The following is a 20,909-nucleotide window of genomic DNA, read 5'->3' as shown; positions in this document are numbered from 1 at the left end:
AGAAAATTTGTTTTTTCCCACTATCTATGCAAAACCAGGTAACCATAAGCTGCAAGATGCAAATCATGGTTAAGCACCGGTTCTAGTCATCTCCAAGAGTGGAAAGAATTGTTCTAGTTTAGTTTTGTCTTTGAAAGGTGTCCATTCAAGGAGACCGTGTTTTCCTTACTCTAGAGCCCTAAAGTTTTCCACTCTTGGCAGCTGAGATACTTCTCACCGGTACCTCTCAGCGAACGGTAAGAACACCACCAGTGTGGAGTTAAGGTTCCACTGTGACTTAAAATGGTCTCAGAGTATTAGCCCCAAGACCATACGTGGAAGCTATGCTGTTTGAGGGATTCACCACTGAGAACGGAACGTTTGTACGTGCTGAGGGGTTTTCAGGGACCGCTGGTGGCCGACATTTGTTCCATAGACGAGAGGGCCATCCGCTTTTCCTGTCGGAGTGAGTCAGGGTTACATTTCAATAGTAGCTAAGATCTGATAGATAGTTCCCAGCAGATAAGCTGCAGAAAACAGAGAGCCAGAAATATGATTTACTACAGTGTATCTGCCACTTGGAAGTGAGTATGTACACTTAGAAATAACCCCATTTCTCACCTGGTGAAATGCTGAAGCGTAACTTGAAAACGCAAACTATGACTTTTTTTTTTTTTTTCCCAAAAATGGTTGAAGGAGTTTTAATGTGAGGGGTATCTAAGACTTCTGTCCCATTACTCAACTCTATTGTCCAAATCCTGCAGCAGAGTCTGCTAAGCACACAGCCTGGAGCCAGGGATACTTTGGGGAGTAAAGGACCAAGGGTGGTACACAGCAGGGTGACCTTGTATGCAAGCTGGCATCGTGCTACGGAGACAAAACTCGGAGCGGTAATCAGGCATTCAACATGTGCAGGCACAGAGGCACGGGGAAACTGTCAAGCTCCATGAAAACCTCCCAAAAGGCCGGGAAATATGCTGGAGTTGGAGCTAGTAGAAATGCAAGCCGGTTTCACTCGTCTTTTCCGAGACAAGTTTACCTCAGGACTCGGGGACACCCACGAGGCTGATATATGCAAACTTGTCTGCTATGTTTAAACACGCCTATATTACCACTTATTAATATTTATGGCTAGCTATTTCTATATGGCTGTGATACATCTTTTAAAAAAGGCGATTTGAGAGCAGAACCTGATTGTGTAGATCGGTCACTTAATCACAACTATAGAGAAGTTGGTTAAATAAACCACCAAGTCTGACAAAGGCATTCTTTTTCATCCACCCAGAGGCTGCTCATCCTAATGACTTGTGGCTGGAAAGCATCCTCTCCATACAAACAGCGGTTCACATGCTCCTTTCTTCTCCACCAACTGGAAGCTATTCTGCCCCCACTTGATGGCTTACTTAGATGCAAGGCCCCAAGCAACTCCAGAGGTATCTGGTAATTTCTTTCTCTTTCCCTCGTATCTAAGTCACAGAGCCTGGCAGTTTCAGTTCTAGCACCTGGGAATTCCATCCTAATTGATCAAGTTATGTAGCCTCTTTTCCCCTATTTTTTGTTTTTTTTTTTCATCCAGAGCATAGAGCTAATAATCCTACCGCAAAGGGACATTGAGAGAGATCATATCCAATCATACACATGAAATGTTTAGGAGATTTCCTGAGCACAGTAATTTTTTAGTATTTTTACCACTTTAATTCAGCTAATTTTCCTTAACCTGACTCCAGGTTCAAGGAGTAAACTTATGAGGATAATTTTTTCCCTCTCTCTTGTCTAGAGGACAAGAATGCTCTGGTCATGCAGGCCCTAGTGACAATGATAATTCTAAAAATGGCATCCCTATTTATAGCTCAGTCTCTATAAGCTTGGTTAATGTGACTATGTCCTTGAGAGAAAAATCCAGTGTCTGACTTTATAAATGAGAATCAATCCTTGGACTTTGATGAATACACTGAAGTAATGCTTCTTTGTCAACACCAACCTCTGTCCCATCCTTCCGATTTCTACAGCTCATTTTCTGGTTGCTCACATAGGCTACATGTTAGAATCACATCAGGCTGTTCAAATTACAAACTCGGGGTTGGTATCTATTCATTCTGATTTTCAAAAGGCTACCCTAGGTTGTTAGTCCAGATCTGGACTAACCCCCCAAATTTCTAAAGTCAGAAAAAGAGATTCAGATTCAGTGGGTCTAGGATGGAGTTTTGATACCTACCCTTTTAACAAAACCCCCACAAGATTCTAATGCAGGTGGTCCTTGAAACATATTTTGAGAAACACTTCTTAAAAAATGAATGGCCACTTTCCTAACCGTGTGGAGCCAGAGGGGCAAATCGAAGGTACGCTGAGTATGAATTATGACAAGGGCTAGTTCTCTCACAGACTATCATAAAATACTGAATCCGAGGGAGTCACAGGTAATGTGGAATGACTGGTGGAACACAGAGGGGAAACCAACAAACGCAGTCTTGTCACAGGCTTGGCGAGAGCTTGGAAAAGCATGGTCCGGGGCCCAACATGTCTCCAGTTTTACGATTCCAGCGATGAGTCTCCTTGCATGACCCTTCAACAGTGCTAGATGCTGGCTGGGGGTATGGAAAGAAGAAAGCTAAGAAAAAATAAAACAACACAAACAAACGAACGCAAAACAAAGGAGATGAAGAGCATAAAGTGGTGGGGAAAACAAAAGACAGTTGGCAGAGATTATCATCTGTCCACACAGCCAGGCAGAAGGATTACAGCTGAGAAAGAAGTGGGACACTGGTATCTGTTACTCTCTCCCACCTTAATGACCAACCTCAACCCTAAAACCCAAGCCACAAACTATCCCACATGCTCACTCCTGTCAGGGCCATTGTTTTCCCTTAAACTACTGTGGCTGGTGACAGTGGATTATTTTGCCTTTATTACCAGTCCACTGCAGACTGGTGATAGAATACCACTTTCCTTGGGTTCACTTCAGTTGTTTTTCTTCCTGGTCTAACCCAAAGATTCAAACTATATGAATACAGAGCAACTCTCAATATTATATTGAAAGTGTTACAGATAATTAAAGAACTTTTAACTTCCAGCTGTTATGTCACATGCTCCCAGAAAATAAGGCATAAGAGAAAAAAAATCCTTAAGCCAATAAAGAAAAAAGAAAAAGAAAAAAACCCACCAACAATAGACAAAAGGGATTTAAATACTATAATGCAGAAAGTAGTATTTGATATACATTCTAATGGTAAATATTATACAGTGTTTAGGTTAAAAGGAAGAGGCAGAATTTATCTGCATATGGAAAAAAAAAATCACCTGACACATTTTGTGTTTATAAATAGAAGCTAACACTGTAGGGGAAAATCTGGACTACCGCCCACACAAGGCATGATGTGCACTTCTTACCTTTCGGAACCCCCCTTTTTTTGCCCCCGTTTATTCTGCAAGAGCTGTTTTTCTTCCTATTTAAACCTTACCTAAGCATTTTGGTGATGATTTAATTACCACATCTAAAAAAAGCCACCCAAGTGGTTCCTTTAAGAAAGAAGACATGTGACTGGTATTTCCAGGGCTGGGGGCCCTTAGTTTCGTAAAGGATGAGTGTGTGAGAGGGAACATCTGCCGCATCATTTAAAAATGTGTTTTTAAAGGAGTGGCTCCTCCAACCTGTCCAAATGGCGTTATTTAACAAACAGGACATAATGAAGGTTTGGAGAAGCCTTATCCCCAAAATACCGCAGAGGCACAACCATTTAAACACCCAAGCAAAATGAGTAAATGAGAAATATCATCAGATTGAATGCACAAAGGGAACAGAAGGGATGGAAAACACAACAGAACTAGCAGTGGGGCTACTAAAAGGATGGGAGAACAATATTTTTCTGAACCAAGAACGTGTCTCATTGTACACTAAGAGCAGATGAATTGTTCCCGAGCCATGTCCCTAGTTTACTCAAGAACAAGGACACCTTTAAAAAGATGGATGGAGGAGCGCCTGGGTGGCTCAGTCGGTTGGGTGTCCGACTTCGGCCCAGGTCATGATCTCATGGTCCGTGAGTTCGAGCCCCGCGTCGGGCTCTGTGCTGACAGCTCAGAGCCTGGAGCCTGTTTCGGATTCTGTGTCTCCCTCTCTCTCTGTCCCTCTCCTGCTCATGCTCTGTCTCTGTCTGTCTCAAAAATAAATAAACATTAAAAAAAAAAATTAAAAAGATGGATGGAGTAAAGGGTATATGGAATTGAACTTACATGATTTATGGAAGTTAAAAATTCACCTTAAAAATTACACACAGTAAGAGGTAGTCACTAATCAAAAAAAAATGAAATACTGGCAACCAAAAGTGGTGGATACTAAGTGGACTCAAACCTATGAACTCAAATCTATGTTCTACAAGTTTAGGCAATTGCTAGTTACAAGAGTAAAATAATATAATACTGTCCTTACAGTAAAATAAAACTGAACCATATTTAGGGCTACCAGCCACAGGCTACCTCTCAAATCTGCATCTATCTGTATTTTATTACAATCACAAGATATTTCTTAACCCTTCTAATCTTTTACTTCTTATTGACTTTGTCTTACCCCATTCTGGGGTTTGTAACTGTACCCCAATTATAAAATCTCTAATCAGAAATGCAGCTTCTCTTTCCTCAGGATGGCCCTGTAGCCAAGAGTTTCCTTAATCTCACATGACCCCAGAGAAAAATGCCAGCCTGGAGTACACAGTGAATCCCCCACGGTAGAGCTGATGGGGTAATGACAGTGATGAGTCTGGACATCGGCATATGCATCTGTCTCTAACAATACTGTGTGACGAGATCTCCTAAAATGCATCTTCTTCAAATGATGCAGAGACGCCCCCACCCTTGCCTCCAAATATCTTCGTGACTTGTGTCAGCTCTAGAAAAGAACATAAAGACAGCCAGGAAAACGCATTAATGTATGACTTGGCCGCTATGAGGAACAAAGGCAGGGAAGTGTAGGCACGGCTTCGTTTATGGTTTCAACCAAAAGAGATGAGGCATGGAGCAGTTTTGACTATTTGAGTTAAGGACACAAAATAATCATTATCTGGAAATCATTAAGGCCTATTTAACTGAAGAGACTGCTTTGGGTAATACATTTTTAGTTTCTTTGCTATATTTACTTTAAAAACATTTATGGTTAAAGTACAACAATGGAAACCAATTTGACAATAAATTTCATATATTAAAAAAAAAATAAAGTACAACAAAATGTTAAACATCATAAATAAAATTTCCAAAAACCTCAACTATTGAGTCAAGAATCACGGAAAGCATAACTTTAGTGGATTCTGCAATGGTTACCATAGTGCAGTGGCTTCTAGCTTCACGTGCATCAGAAGAACCTGGAGGGCTTGTTATAAGAGATTGTTGGGCTCCATCCCCAGAGTTTCTTGGAAATTTGATTTCACAAAGAGTTCCAAGGGTGTGCTAATGCTTCCTGTCTGAAGACCACACTTTGAGGAACATTGCTCTAGTATGGTGAGAACTTCAGGGTTAACTACAGAGTCAATAACTTGATTTGTTCTTTGGAAGAGTCTCCCTGGACTGTCGTTCTTTGTGATTGCTTCTCTGTCAACTGTTACTCTTCAGAATATTGGTTTCAAGCAGAAAATTCTTATCCCCATCTCTTGTACTTAACCTACTGAGCAGTGATCAAACGGCTTGACAAAACTAATACATTTATTTTTAATGTCTAATTTTACACCAAAAGAAATTAACATGAACGCTTGCTGGTAGATGCTCCCCAGAATTTTTTTTTTAATTTTATGTCTATTTATTTTTGAGAGAGAGCGAGCAGGGGAGGGGAGGAAGACACAGAATCCAAAGCAGGCTCCAGGCTCTGAGCTGTCAGCACAGAGCCCAACGCGGGGCTTGAACTCACAAACTGTGAGATCATGACCTGAGCCGCAGTTGGATGTTTAACTGACTGCGCCACCCAGGTGCCTCAGTACCCCCCAGAATTTAAACATGGATTTTGTGTTCACTATTTCCTTTTTAGCTGAGCAACATTTTCCCAGACACGTTCTGGTTCAAAACTGCTTTTCAGATGGATAATGTTCCTGGGAATAAAGAACACTTAGTGAGAATATGGTAGGGGCTGGGATGGTGAAGTTTCAGAATGCTGCCAGAAAAGACAGTCTATGAGAATTGCAAAAGTTTCCAACCTTGTCGTGGCCTGCAGCAACGGTTTCCCAGGAGAGGAAAAAGCATTGATTTGGAGGAGTAAGAACACCTCCACGTGGTCCCTGAGCCTTAACACCGATGGAACGGTCTGTGTTCCCCTCCGCATCATTGTCCAAGTACTCACTCATCCCAATGACTTGTAAAGTGTTTATTATTCAGAAACAGAGCACCAGTAATCCCCTGTCATCCTCTGAGAGTCAACGTTGAGTGTTATTTTTCGGTTTACACTTGCATGAAAAATGTGGATTGGGCTTCTATGAAGATGAAGCAGAAGTCATTTTCCCTCTTCCTTCCACTAAGTACAACTAAAACCCTTGACATTATACATAAAATAAGCATAAAAGACTCTGAAGGTTGGAGAGAAGGCAAACCAGCTAGGGGCCTTAGGGCCCCTAGGAATGACAGAGTGGTGACTTTCTTGGGTTTTTGCATTGCTTCATATATCCCAGATGTGGAACTGAAGAAACCGGAAACCCAAAAAACCAATAGACACAGATGAAAAAAGGGAGGCCAACAAAAAGCATGCTTTGTCTAGCCAAAGGACGAGGAAAGGAGCAACATAACAAATAATAAAAAAAAATATTTAGACAATAATGGCTTTATTTCAGCTATAGGAGACAGAAAAAATAATGTAGCCCTAAGACCTCCATCTTCCAAAGGCTGTACCAAGGAGCCCCATATTTCCTCATCCCCACTAATGTAATGGCCCAGAAGGCCAAGGACAGAGCTGGTACTTTCAGTCCCACCAAGTGGTAATGAGACTTCTTATCATCCACCCCTACTAGGTGGTCAATGGAGACTATGTGGGGAGACTGAACTTTTACCCCTCCACCTTGCAAAATCAAGTCTCCCCTCCCTATCTCTATTGAGTGGTGTCATGGGAGGCCTACTGGAGAGTCAGGACTGTCATAATGGCCCAGGAATAATCAGATCCCTTTCTTGTCCCTATGTTGTGTATGGATTCCACTTGGGGAACAGAAAGTAGCATTCCACCATTCTCAACAAGGGAGGAATCAATGAAGACCTAGTGAGGAACTTGAATTCATAATCCCCACAGTAATGTGGAGCCCCCTTGGGTGACAAGGGAGACTGAGTAAGGAGCCTGCACTTCTCCCCCCACCTTGCAGGGATGAGGTGACACCATCCCCATTTTGCTCACTGGGGTGATATTAGTGGAAGACAACTAAAACAGAATGTTTAAATAAGATCCAGAGTCTCTTAACATAATAAGAATATGGCCAGGTTTCAATAGAAAACTATTCATCGCACCAAGAACCAGGAAAATCAGAAACTGAATGAAAAAAGACAATCTAGGGGCACCTGGGTGGCTCCGTCGGTTGAGCATCTGACTTCAGCTCAGGTCATGATTTCACACTTTGTGGGTTCAAGCCCTGCATTGGGCTGTATGCTGGCAGCTCAGGGTCTGGAGCCTGCTTTGGATTCTGTGTCTCCTTCTCTTTCTGCCCCTGCCCTTCTCTCTCTCTCTCTCTCTCTCTCTCTCAAAAATAAACATTAAAACGAAATTTTTAAATAAAAAAAAGACAATCTATAGCTGCTAACAATGAGATAACAGAGAAATGTTAGAATTATCTAACAAAGTTTTTAAAGCAGCCATAATAAAAAAAAATACTCCAATGAGCAATTTATGAACATACTTGAAAGAAAAAAGTAGAAAGTATCAGCTAGAAAAAAAAAAAAGAAGACATGAGGAAAAACTAAATAGTGGGGCACCTGGGTGGCTCAGTCGGTTGAGTGTCTGACTTCGGCTCAGGTCATGATCTTGCGGCTCGTGAGTTCAAGCCCCACGTAGGGCTCTGGGCTGACAGCTCAGAGCCTGGAGCCTGCTTCTGCTTCTGTGTCTCCCTCTCTCTCTGCCCCTAACCCACTCACATCCTGTGTCTGTCTCACTCAAAAATAAATAAACATTAAAAAAAAAGATTCAAGAAAAAAACTAAATAGAAATTTTAGAACTAAAAAAACCCCCAATGATCAGATATAAAACATTGTGGGTAGGCCCAATAACAGAATGGAAGTGACAGAAGAAAGAATCTTTGTGCAAATTACCCAGTCTAGGGGCACCTGGGTGGCTCAGTCGGTTGGGCATCCGACTTCAGCTCAGGTCATGATCTCACAGTTTGTGAGTTCGAGCCCCGTGTCAGGCTCTGTGCTGACAGCTCAGAGCCTGGAGCTTGCTTCACATTCTGTGTCTCCCTCTCTCTCTGCCCCTTCCCTGCTCATGCTCTGCCTCTCTCTGTCTCAAAAATAAATAAATGCTAAAAAAAAATTACCCAGTCTGAACAACAGAGAGAACAGACTGAAACAACAACAGAGCCTCAGAGACATGTGTGTGGTAGGCTGAATAATGGCTCCCAAAGATATTCAGCCTGGTCCTAATTCCTGGAAGCTTATGTGGCAAAAGGGGATACTGTAGATGTGATTAAAGAGCTTGAGATATGGAAAATACAATGACTATCCGGGGGGCCTTACATATAATCACAGTGCCCTTAAAAGAGGGAGTAAAAGGAGACTTAACCACAGAGAAGAAAGGAGGAGATGTGAATACAGAAGCAAGAGAATAGATCGGTGTGAAAAGGAACTGTGAGTCAAAGAATATTGGTAGCTTCCACTAGCTAGAAAAGGCAAGAAAATGAATTGTCCTGTTAAACCTTCAGAATAAACCAGCCTTGTCAACACCCTGACTAACCCAATGAAACTCATTTCTGACTTCCAGCCTCCAGAACTGTAAACAAATAAATATGTGTTATAAAATAAGCTTATGGAAATTTGTTACAGCAGCCATAGGAAAATGATACTATAACAAAGATCTTACATTGGTACTATGGTACTATAATAAAAGATCTAACATTCATGTCTTAGAGACCTGGAAGGAGAGGAGAGGAGAAAATGGAGAAAGCTGAAAAAGTACTCAAAGAAATAATGCCTGAAAACTTCCCAAGTTTGACAGAAGACATAAATCTACAGATTCAAGAAGCTGAATAAATTTGAATGCCAAAGAGAATAAACTCAAAGAATCCATGCTAATACAAAACATAGTTATATTTATGAAAACTAAAGGTAAAAAAAATCTTAAAAAGGACAAGAAATGACACTTACCTATAAGAGAAAACCAAGATGATTCATAGATGTTTCAACAGAAACCATGAAGGCCAAAAGGAAGTGGCACGTTTTTTTCAAGTGTTGAGAGAAAAGAATTATCAACCTAGAATTCCATATCCAGTTAAAATATCCTTAAGGAATGAAGGGGAAATCAAGACATTCTCAGGTGAAGGAAAACAAAGATATTTTTTCACCAGGAGACCTGTCTGCTCTAAAAGAATGGCTAAGGAACTTTCAAAATAAAAAGGAAGCAATAAATGAAGGCATGTCAGAACATCAAGAAAGAAGAAAAATATGGATAAATACAATGGACTTTCTTGCTCCTCTCACGTTTTCTACGTGGTCTTTGACATTTGAAGCAAAAATGTTAACACGGTGTGATGTATGCAGAGGAAATATTTGACAATTATACTATAAATGGCAGAGAATAAAAGGATGCAAAAGAAGTAAAGTTTCTATGGTTCACTAGAATTGATAAAATGTTAACTGAAATAGATAGTGAAAAATTATATGTATAGACAAATAAAAATAGAATTCTACGAAAGCTCAGGTAACTGACAGAAAGGCAAGGGAAAACCCATAGAGAAAGTAAAAAAAAAAAAAAAAAAAAAAAAAAAAAAAAGAGAGAGAGAGAGAGAGAAACCAAAAAATGTACTGGCAGAAATAAGCCTAACACATTAATAATTGTAGAAGATGCAAATGGTCTAAATGCATCAATTAAAAGATATTGGCAGAGGGGCGCCTAGGAGGCTCAGCTGGTTCAGTGTCTGACTCTTGATTTCAGCTCAGGTCATGATCTCATGTTGGTGGGATCAAACTCCGCATCCAGCTCTGAGGTGAAAGTGCAAAGCCTGCTTGAGACTTTCTCCCTCCCACTCTGTCTCTCTGCCCTCCCCCTCAACAATAAATAAACATTTAAAAAAAATAATGAAGCAGGGGATATCACTAGAGACACTGCAGACATCAAAAGAACCAAAATAAATATGTGCAACTCTATACAAATAGATTTGACAACTTAGATGAAATGAACCAATTCCTCAATAAACTTAAATTACCACAACTCACATAATATGAAACAGATCATTTGAAACGCCTATAAAATATTGTTATGGGCTGAACTGTGTCCTCCCAAAATTCATATGTTGAAGTCCTAACTCCCTAGTCCAGAATATGATCGCAGTTGGAGATAGGGCCTTTAAAAGGATGATTAAGTTTAAATGTGACAGTTAGGATGGGTCCTAATCCAATTTGACTGGTGTCTTTATAAGAAGTGGAAATCTGGACACAGAGACACCAAGGATGTACACACAGAGAGACCATGTGAGGACACAGCAAGAGGTCAGCCATCTGCAAGCCAAGGAAGAGCGTGAGAAGAAAACAAACCTGCTGACACCTTGATCTTGGACTCCCGGCCTCCAGAAATGTGAGAAAATACATTTCTGTCATTTAAGCCACTAGTCTGTGGTATTTTGTAATGCCCGCCCAAGGAAACTAGTACGAGCATTGAAGAAATTGAGTTCATCACTAAAAAATAAAAAACAAAACAAAACAAAACAAAAACACTAAAAAAGAAATCTTCCAGACTAGTTGCTTTCACTGAGGAATTCTACCAAATATTTAAAGAAGGATTAATACCAATTCAATACCAATTCTACACAATCTCTTCCAGAAAATAGGAGAGGAGGGAACACATTGCAACTCATTTTATGGAGCTCGTATTACTCTGATACCAATAACAAGGACAGTACCAAAAAAGAAAACCCTAGACCAATATCTCTTATGAATACAAATGTAAAAATCTTTAACAAAATATTGGCAAATAGATTATACAAGAAATGATACACAATGGCTAAATGTGGTTTATTGCAGGGATGCAAAGCTGGTTCAATAGTCAAAAATCAATGTACTCTACCATAATAATAGGCTAGAGAAGGAAAATTAAAGGAGTATCTCATTTGGTGGGAAAAAAAGCATTTGATAATAATTAATACCTACTCGTGATAAACACACTCAGAAAAAACTGGACCCGAGGTGAAGTTTTTCAATTTAATAAAAAACATCTACAAAAAATTTACTGCCGATATAATACATTACGGTGAAAGACAATCCTTTCCCCTGACGCTCAGCAACATGGTAAGAATGTCCACTCTCAGCCCTCTAACGTAACACCGGAAGTTCCAGTAGTGCAATAAGACAAGAAAACAAAAGGCATACAGATTAGAAAGAAAAAAATAAAACCGTCCTTACTTGCAGATGACGTGATGGCCTACATAGACCATTCTAAGAAATTACAAAAGACATTTAGAGCTAAGAATTCAGCAAGTTTCCAGGATACAGGTAAACATAAAAAAAAAACAAAACACAATAAATTCCTATGTACTTGTGATGAATATTCCAATAGGTGTGTAGTGATATAGCTCACTGTGGCTTTAATTTGCATTCCTTTATGGCTAATAATGTGGAACATCTTTTCATGTGAATATTTGCCATTTGTATATCTTTAGTGAAATGTCTTTTTAATGTCTTTTGCCCATTTTCTAATTGTTTGTTCGTTTGTGTTGGGGGAAACTGGGTAAAAGGGACGATGGGATCTCCCTGTATTATGTCTTACAATGGAAGGTGAATCTCCAATTATTGCAAAATAAAAGGCTTACTTAACAAATGCGGATTGGATCTATTCTAACTTTTCAAATTATGTTTGGCCATTTAAAATAAACATACGGTATGACTTTTATGTTTATCTGTATTACTTTTTACAATAGTATGTAATAGTACATATGTTACTTTTGTCCATGTTGGTACAGGTGACAAAAGAAGATACAAACAGAGCTGTTCTCTTTTCTCTACCATGTCAATAGTATCAAATCTGTTCAGAAAACAGCTTGAGTGGTATATACAGTTCTTGGCACTGTTCTTGGCTTGTGTGTATTGTCAAATAGGCTACATCATGCATTCGCTTAAAATAAACCAGAGCTTTATGTTCATTCCTGGACTATACATCCCCAATGAAAAAGAGAGATATCATCCATTTTTTCAGTTTAGTCTCTACTTTCTTTGCTGGTGATTTTATGTGGGGATTACCTTCCCATGCTGAAGTTCTAAAACATGGTTATTGTTGATTCTTTTTGTTTCCTAAATTTTTAAAATGTTTATTGAATTTTGAGGGAGAGACAGAGCACGAGCAGGGCAGGGGCAGAGAGAGAGAGAGAGAGAGAGAGAGAGGCGCATAATCGGAAGCAGGCTCCAGGCTGTGAGCTGTCAGCACAGAGCCTGATGCGGGGCTCCAACTCATGAGCCATGAGATCATGACGTGAGCTGAAGTCGGATGCCCAACCGACCGAGCCATCCAGTCGCCCCTTGTTGATTCTACTTTTACATTAAATCATAAGCCATTTTTAGGTAATAAAACTATTGAAGGGAACTGGCTAATTTTATGTGGAAATCATTAATTTGTTCACTACTATTGTACCGTTCTTCCACGTGGGCATAGGATTGGATTGCCCTTCTTTTCTATCTTCTGGTTAGGAATGGTTATATAATTTGCTTTGGCCAATAAAATATGAGTGCAAGTGGCAAGTCTTGATTACTGGTAGAAGCCTTTTACAACTTGTGGGTGATTCAACATGTTCCCATGTGCCTGATGAGAGATGAGAATGTTTGGATGTTAGGAGCCTTATTAGCATGAATCTCTAAGAGAAGAGGACATAGAATAGAGTCTTTTACTGATAGACGTGGGCACATGGCATTAGCAAGAAATAAACCTTTGTACTTTTCAGTCACTGAGATTTGAAAGTTGTTTAACTGCATAACCTAAACTATTATAACTTTATAACTGATTAACATATTTTACATTTACATCAAACACACACAATCCTCTGCAGTAGGACCCTATATATACAATGATATCAAATTGTAAACTCCAGTTCATGAATTGTTCATCAGTATACTTGATGTCATCCCCCACTCTGATAATCGCCCCCCCCCCCCACACACACACCCTACAAAGTCAGATCAAGACTTTGGTATGAATTAGAGCAATAGTTGACTAATGATTCCATGATATCAAGGTTTGTATGAAACTGAGCATACAGAGAAGTGATGCATCACGTTCTTGATAGGGATACCTAAGTCACAGAAAATGCATGCACTGCCTTAAGCATTTCCAATGGTTTCAAAGGAAAGAATCATGAACCTGTATGTGTGCTCTATGTACCAAGTGGGATTACTATGAACATTCATCATGATCATCTGCATGTTACCCATCATTTTCAGGGAGAAATAACATTGACCAACATTTTCAGACACTGTGCAAAGATCTTTATATGCATTAGCACATATTTAACCAATTAGTACTTCACTTTGCTCATAACATATCCCATGTGTCTTAGGTTAGCATTATCTGGATAATATTTAAAATTACTAAGTTTTTTTTATCATAACAATTGCTATGAGTCATGTCAGAAGATCCCAATGTAAAAATTAACAGGGTCTTCTAAATTTTACCAAGATGATTCAACAGGTGTTTCTAAGTCATACTTTATATCCTCTCTGTAGTGCATACTCTGGACACACATTGGGGGTAGGTGAAACAGATAATTTAAAATTCTTAAGTGTATTAATGGTCCCAGAACTTCCAGCTATTAAAGATATTCCCCAGGGCGCCTGGGTGGCGCAGTCGGTTAGGCGTCCGACTTCAGCCAGGTCACGATCTCGCGGTCCGTGAGTTCGAGCCCCGCGTCAGGCTCTGGGCTGATGGCTCGGAGCCTGGAGCCTGTTTCCGATTCTGTGTCTCCCTCTCTCTCTGCCCCTCCCCCGTTCATGCTCTGTCTCTCTCTGTCCCAAAAATAAATAAAAAATGTTGAAAAAAAAAAAATTTAAAGATATTCCCCAAATTATTTGAGATGCTTAAGTACATATCCTCGATGTTAAAAATTTCATTAGTTTAGGGGTGCCTTGTGGCTCAGTCAGTTAAGTGTCTGACTTCGGCTCAGGTCATGATCTCATGGTTTGTGAGTTCGAGCCCCTCACCGGGCTCGGTGCTGACAGTTTAGAGCCTGGAGCCTGCTTCATATTCTCTCTCTCTCTCTCTCTCTCTCTCTCTCTGCCCCTCCCCTGCTCACACTCTGTGTGTGTCTCTCTCAAAAATAAAAAAAAAAAAAACATTAAAATTTTTTTCTTTAAATTTCGATAGTTTCAAGTGCTGCTCAAATAACTATTTTTGAATTTAAAACTATGTAACATGCAATGAGAAATTTCTCATAATCTAGCAGTCACAGGTGGCTAGGAATTCACGTATCTCTTCTTGCTTTATGTATATTTTGCCTGTAAAATATGGGGCAAAAGCACTGCCATAAAAGAAGTTCTATTTTTTTTTCCACTCATTTTCATTAAGGGAAAAGTAACCAAAAGATCAAGTTGGGAGGTGTTATTTCCAAAGATGATGGGAATTTAACGCACTAGTAAAACTATGAACTAGATGTTACACATTGATAGTTAACAGTGTGGAGTACAGTATTAGAATACTTGAATTTAGGGTTCATCTCTACTTCTATGCCAGTGGTCATGATTATTCTCTTTGTGCTTCGGTTCCCCATTCTGTAAAGTGTGTGGGGGGGTAAATACATGCAGACCTCTAGGCCATTGTGAAGCATACACAAGTTAATTTCTACATAGCCCATAGAATAACCAGCACATAGTAAATATTCAATACATTTAAATGGGTTTAAATTGTAATACAGGGGTGCCTGGGTGGCTTAGTTGACTTAGCATCTGACTCTTGATTTCGGGTCAGGTCATGATCTCACAGTTCCTGAGTTCAAACCCCACATTCGGCTCCATGCTGACAGGGTGGAGCCTGCTTGGGACTCTCTCTCTCCCTCTCTCTCTCTCAAAATAAATAAAATAAAACTTTAATTGTTAATACATACATCCCCAGCGTATTCATCAGTTAATATCACCTCCCTTACTCTGGGGCCTCTTCTGTTCTCTTGGACACTTTAGAGCATGTTAGGGATTGTGTGAAGAACCAATTGCATTTCTGTTTTGAGACATTCTGCCATTTTAACAACTACCAGACACACACACACACACACACACACACACACACACACACACAACTACTTTTTAAAATTCAAAATAAATTGTTGAGGCAAAGAAAGAAAAGGATTATGTTTCACTAAACTTAAATATCTTTCTACACATATAATAATAACCACGTAAGGGTACCACATGCTCTATATGCTTTAAAAGTTATTGATAGTTTTGTAAACCCCACCATGTCCCAAGATGGATAACGAGGGTAAATAGTATTGTTCCTGGTGAATAGAGAAGTCTAGTGACAACCAGAGTGGGACAAAGGTCTCTGATTCAGAAAATAATTCAGAAAAGATTTATGAAAGCATTTAAGAAGACAATTGACTTAGTCAACAGCTCCTCATGTGTCATTCCTCCACATTCCTGTGACTGCTTGGACATCTTGTTCTGTCTGGTGCAGAATCCTCTATTACGATTCCTATAGAATTCTTTCTTTCAGAGAACTTACCTCAATTTGCAAATAAACATTTATTTGTAGAATTAGTTTACTAAAGCCTCACACCCTCCATGTTGGCAGGGCTCACTCATCTTTCTGCTTAATGCTGGTCCCCAGTTCCCCATCAAGCACCTAAACAGAGGGACCCTCAGGAAGCAGAGACAGCTTTCCCCAAACTGAAGGTATGGGACTTGAAAGGAAAAAGTCATGCCAAATCTACCAGGCGAAGTACAAGTAGCAAAGGAATGCTTTTTCTAAAATAAGTAACAGAGGCCAGAAAATCGGAACAGTTCTGAGTCAGACAAGAAAGGTTATACTTATGTATTATAATATTTATGCCTTAATAACAATCAACATTTTGTATAAATAGACTTGAAAACTTCAAATTCAAGTTTCAATATCAAAAACACTGTGTCTGATGGCAGGCAACTGTTTTGACCACAGCTCTGCACTCTGGTATCCCAAAATAAAATGGAAGCCAAAGTTGGGGTGTGGAGGATGTTAACCACCGAAGGATGGGATGATTTTTTTTCATGTCCAAAGAACACGTTTCCATGTAGTTCCGTTGGATCCTAGTCTTTTCACTTATAATGTTGAATAATTATGGGTTTGAAATATGTATACTGAATTTAATTAAACTAAGAGACAAGAATTAAGGAAAGCGATGAATGTCAAAATAATTTGAAACTGGTAATGTGAAGGAGCAATTACATTTACTTGAAAAAAATAATAGATGAAGACTTAAGAGAGACATCCGTCCAATAAAATGAATATCATGAAAGCTCAATGATAAGCTCAAAGAAGGTAATTGCCTAAATGTGTGCAGTTGGGAGTTTGCCCCATTGATACCCTTCTTCACATCATGGTTCATGTAAAACAAGTGGAGATTTTTAAAGTATTTCAACTTAGAACTAATGAGAAATTTTGATTTCAACCTTCACTGCTACATAACTTTGTATAAAGCACATACAATTGGCTAAAAGGTATAGACATACATGAACACCCTCAAAATACAACCTGCTTTTAGTCACTGATAGTTGAAAGAGAATTGCATAATTCTTTTAAAACTGCCTAACCTCTTGTCAGAGTGATTGGATTAAAGATGATTAACTTGTTCAAAGATAACGGTGCTCTGAAGAAAATGATGGCTGTGTTTTGAGCAAAGAACAGACTAATACCTTAGGAAGTTTAAAATTAAGTGCAAACAAAAGTATCAATTCAGCCATCTGCTTTGTAATAATTTACTTGGCCGATAATCTTAACTGAACATCTTAACTTTGCTGATAAATGCTACTTTAGTCTGTAATTGTTGTAGGTAATTTGGTTAATTGTGACAAAAGTACTCAAAGGATATTTGCTATAATTTATATTTATAATCCACTTTTAATAATAGTATTAAAAATTAGAAAACATTGTGTCCAATGTCTAGTGCATAGTTAAGACGTTCATCTTGGTAGAAAATGTAGTCAATATATGAAAGAGAGACGACTTTAGGCACAATGGGATACCATATATATGCCTAGATAAATAGATAGATAGATAGATATAGATAGATAGATATCTGTATATAATGCTTAAGAGTGCACTGAGAGCCCAACTGGGCTCTAACATTTAATAACTGTACAACTTTGGGTAAGTTATCTCACCTCTCTGTGTCTAGATTGACTCAACTGTAAAAGGTGGGTAATATTACTAACTACCCCTTATGTTGCTGTAGGGATTAAATGAATGAAAGCATACAGAACTGTACCTGGAACGGATGGAGAGTGTTTTTTCCTAAAGTTTCTACCTTTGGAATAAGCAAGAGAAGTATATATATTTTTTTTTGTAAAAGAAATTAGTAACAATATAGGCTTCTGTTATGTTCAAAAGTAAACACAAACACGTTAATACCAAGTGATCCTAATAGAGAACAAGAAAACTCGAACGTAAACATCAACTCAAAAGACCAATTTTTTTTCAAAGCAAGAATGAACCTAATGGTGGTAAGCTTCACTGCAAGTGTACATCCAGGATCCCCCCACCCCCACCAGGCTCCACACTTATCTTCTCAAAGCCATGCCCCAAGCCTGCTGAAGAGGAAAGTTTCACTACCGAGTCCCAGGAATGGTACCGTTGAGCCCGGCACCGCCGTCGGGCCACCCCTCTTCTCTCCTTGGCTTTGGTCTCTCGGCAGACACCTCTCTGTCTCCCACTCCAGGCATCAGGAAGAACCCTCCGTCCGCCCTCTGCCCAGCGGAAAACTCCAAAATGGGCAACAGGCTATAACAGCTGGGGCCACACTCACCGCCGCCCCGGACCCACATCCGCTGCCGGCCACCCCCCAGCGCCGAGCGCCCACTCCCACACGGCATCCGCCCGGGGAACCGCAGTGCCTTGCAACACGCGCAGACGCCGCCGGCTGCAAGGGACCCATCGCAGCCTTCCCGGTCGCTAAGCACCCCCCACCCTCCCCAGACCGCTCCCCAACGCGAGTGCCATCCCTGATGGAGGTGGCCACGCCACCTCCCAACGGCTGGGCCCGCGAGGACGACCGGGAGCGCAGCACCGACCACAAAAACAACTCGAGCCGCGCCGCGACGGGGCCGGCTGCCATCGCCAGCCCGGGAGCGGCGCGGCGCGGCGGCGACAGCGGGGGCTGCGGCACACGCGGCCGGGCCTCCGCGGGCGGCCGAGATTTACCTGCGCGGCCCCGCGCCCCCGGGCCGGCCATCCTGCAGCAGCCGCTACCGCCGCCCCGCGGGCCCGAGGCGCCGCCCGCCGCCCGGGGAGGCGCCGCGCCGCAGTCCTGGCTGCGGCGCCCGGCACATGGTTGGCGCTCGCGGCGGCCGGCGCCCGCGCACAGGTGGGAACCCCGCGAGTGGGCGTTGGGGCGATTCCCTTCCCCAGCCGGCGCTCGCCGCCCGCTTCCACTCTTGACTTTGCCGGTGCGCGGCGCCTGCCCTTGCTCCGGCAGCCGAGCCGCCTGTGCCCGCGCCCCGGCGCCGTGGGCGGCTGCGGTCCCTGCGCAGCTCGGGCTGCGCGTCATGTGCATCTCCCGCCTCGCCGCTCGCTCCGCGGCACCGGGCGGCCCGGGGGGCAGCGCTCGGCGGCCCGGCCGGCCGGCGCCCACTCCCCGCCCGGCACACGGACCCCCTCCACCCCCGCGCCCTCCCCCATCCCGGAGCTGTCAAGGAGGAAAACGCCTTACACACACCTTGGAATGGACGGGCGCCTCAGTCACCGACTCGCCAAACTCTTAGAAGGTGTCCATTGGTCTGTAGGGAGGTTTGGGCATGGAGTAGGAGCCGCTTTCTTATTATTTAATAATGTTGGAAGTGCCGGGTCCGCTGCCAGAGTTGTGGGTCATGTGGGCACAGCAGAGGCTGGCTGCTGCCAGTACCAGGGTTTCCTGAGGATCCTGAAACTATGATCTCATCCTCCTCATCCGCCTCCCCCGCCCCTCTCTCCGCGGGCGCGCACGCACAGCACACACACACATACACACACATGCACACACGCGCACACACGCACTCACACTGCATGCACTATCCTCCTTCCTTGACCGAAATATTCCTCCAGGGAAATACAGTGTTCATGCTCTTTATTGAAAAAAAAAAAAAAAAATCCTCCTGGATAGAGATTGTTCTCTTTCAAAGCTTGATTTATGTGCTTTGTTTATTTGCTACAGTTTTCCCTCACACGTGCAAGGGATGCGAACAGAGCCTCAGAATTAAAATTAAAAATAATCATCTTCTTATGTTGACCCAGATTTTGGTGAGGACCCAAGAACTCAAACAGTATAATTTCAATTTAAAACAGAGGGAATATACCAGGCTTGAATGTGGAATAGTGCTAACACCTGAGATGTATGCAGTGGGTTTCCTTCCCAAGCTGCAAACATTTCCCAAACATTACCTCATTTATTTGCAGAGGAGGAGGTGGATGAGAAGGCAAATAGTATTTTCACCTCAGAGATACCGAAGCATGAAGCATAAGTCAGATAACATGACTTATCCAAGTACACGTAAGTCAAAATCTCACTATAAATATTAATTGTACAGCTACTCACAAGTTGCTAATTCACTATCATCAATCGCTGGAAACTTAGGTTACTGAAAATATGAAGATATTCTTGATTATTTTAAAGTTACCAACTACCTTGCAAGCTAATTAATTAATTGGTTTTTCTACAAGGATATGTTTTAATATAATTTTTCTCTTGTATATTTGCATATGTTTTCAGTTTTATGGTTTCATATAATTTTCTTTCTTTTGGGGGGGTATGTGTATTTGTTATATGTCTGTGTATTCATGTGTAAATGCCTATTCGTTTGTATTGTTTCAACTAATTGTTTCATAGTAATATGAAGCAATTATAGTCAATGTTTTTGGGGTAGTCACCAATTTCATAATGATTTGTTGTATATCACTCACCCTTTCTAAGAGCCTGATGTATATGAGAACTGTGCTGTTTTGAAGGATATAGAGAAGTTTGAGACATGGAACCTATCCTTCATTAGTTTACATCTAGTTGTTCAGACAAGATATATACATCTATCGATGGATGGATGGATGGATAGATAGACAGCTACACTAAATGATCTACAGACGAAACACTCTATTATTTGTGGTGTTTGGTGAATTGCCACAAAGAAAATATAAGCGACACTCCTTTTTACTGACCTAATTTGTGTTCCATGTTTAAATGATTTCATTGTCTCTGTGCCCCATAGTTCAGTCTTTGACCCCCACAGTAATCTAAATGGCCAAGGTAATACGCTGACTTTGCCCTTCTCTTTCATGTGCATCCTACATAAATACTAAATGGGGATTTTTTTTTAATATTGTGAAAGTTCTCACCAAGAACACTCGGGTAGCTTTTGTTCGGAAGAAAATGCAGCAGCTAAGCAGCCTTCTAAAATGGGACGAGGAGAAGGCAGAAGAGTAAGCAGGGAAGGTGGGTGGAGAGGGAAGAATAAAGGGAATTAAGAAATTACAAGAAGAAGGAGAGAAGAAGAAAAAACACAAAAGAAACAGAAGATCAACTTTCATAAATCTTTTTTTTAATATTTATTTATTTTTGAGAGACAGAGAGAGACAGAACACGAGCAGG

At 41.1% G+C, this 20,909-nt stretch overlaps 1 protein-coding gene across 2 annotated transcripts in view; it reads right to left on the bottom strand.

Moving 5' to 3' along the window:
- Positions 1-19,228, bottom strand: part of DTNA (dystrobrevin alpha) — a 355,255-nt gene extending 336,027 nt beyond the window's left edge. Inside the window, exon 1 of one of the 2 annotated variants that reach the window (XM_053902550.1) lies at positions 19,011-19,228. The gene's annotated coding sequence lies outside the window, so the exon portion shown is untranslated. Of the gene's footprint in view, positions 1-18,496; positions 18,792-19,010 lie in introns of those variants that run through there. The other variant, XM_053902552.1, reaches the window with a different exon arrangement.
- Positions 19,229-20,909: the final 1,681 nt, after the last annotated feature.

Source organism: Panthera pardus, unplaced genomic scaffold (genome assembly GCF_024362965.1).
Source record: "Panthera pardus isolate Hobbes unplaced genomic scaffold, ASM2436296v1 HiC_scaffold_15, whole genome shotgun sequence".
NCBI lineage: Eukaryota > Metazoa > Chordata > Mammalia > Carnivora > Felidae > Panthera > Panthera pardus.
This window is presented reverse-complemented; position numbering and strand designations above follow the sequence as displayed.